The sequence below is a fragment of the Cryptomeria japonica genome, chromosome 6, assembly GCF_030272615.1.
Source record: "Cryptomeria japonica chromosome 6, Sugi_1.0, whole genome shotgun sequence".
NCBI lineage: Eukaryota > Viridiplantae > Streptophyta > Pinopsida > Cupressales > Cupressaceae > Cryptomeria > Cryptomeria japonica.
The window spans coordinates 414,424,048-414,425,333 of NC_081410.1; positions in this window are offsets into that span (position 1 = coordinate 414,424,048).

Here is a 1,286-nt window from a genome sequence, read left to right on the forward strand (position 1 = left end):
CAATTTAAAAATAGAAAATGCAAAATCATGAACAGAACTAGTTTAGAAATTGCAACCGGTAATCAGACTAGATGTAATATCTTTCATTTGAATAACAGTGAAAAGACATGCTTGATTGCACACATTGATGAAAGTTGGCTATGGCATAAAAGACTCTGTCATGTAAACTTTGATTGCATGGTAAAAATCAGTACTACTAAGGTAGTTAGAGATTTACCTAAAATTGTCAAACCTCACAATACAATATGTAAGGAATGTCAATTTGGAAAACAAGCTAGAGCTAGTTTCAAAAGTATTCCAGAAAAATCCAATAATGCTCTTGATTTAATTCATACTAATTTATGTGGTCCAGCTAGAACTAAAAGCTGACAAGGTGATAGATATTTCATGCTAATTATTGATGATTATTCTAGAATGTGTTGGGTTACTTTTCTTAGAGAGAAATCAGAAGCACTTGGAAAGTTTAAACTATTCAAAGCAATGGTTGAAAATGAAACCGGTAAGAAAATCAAATGTTTAAGATCATATCAAGGAGGAGAATTTACATCTAAGGAGTTTAATGCATTCTGTGAAGTGAATGGAATCAGAAGACAACTATCAACACCTTGGACACCACAATAGAATGGAGTTGTTGAAAGGAAAAATAGAACTATTTTGGATGTAGCCAGAAGTATGTTATCAGAAGCAAACTTACCACATGTATATTGGAGAGAGGAAGTAAGCACATCAGTCTACACATTCAACAAAGTTCACATCAAAGGTGAAACCAGTAAGACCCCTCATGAGTTATGGTTTGGTATTAGTCCTACTCTTAAATATTTTAGAATATTTGGAAGCAAATGTTACATCAGAAGAGATGAGTACATTGGGAAATTTGATCCTAGAAGTGATGAAGGAATATTTCTTGGTTATTCATCTAAGAGTAAAGCATATAGATGTTTTAACAAAAGATTGCAGAAAATTGTTGAGAGTACAAATGTAAAGATTGATGAACAATTTAGAGGAACTTCAAGGTACATAGATTTTGAACCGGCAACAGAAATTATAAATGAACGTACACTGAATCCACCGGTACAGAGTGAAGATCCAGTTACACTGGTATCATCTGAAAATTCCACTATGACTGAAGAACAACAGCAGACAAAGACACCCTGATATGTAAGACTGAATCATTTTGAAGATCAGATAATTGGAAACAAGCATAAAGGAGTTATGACAAGAGGAAGATTGGCAAATGAGGAGGTATGTCTTATTTCTCAAATTGAACCATCATCAGTTAATGAGGC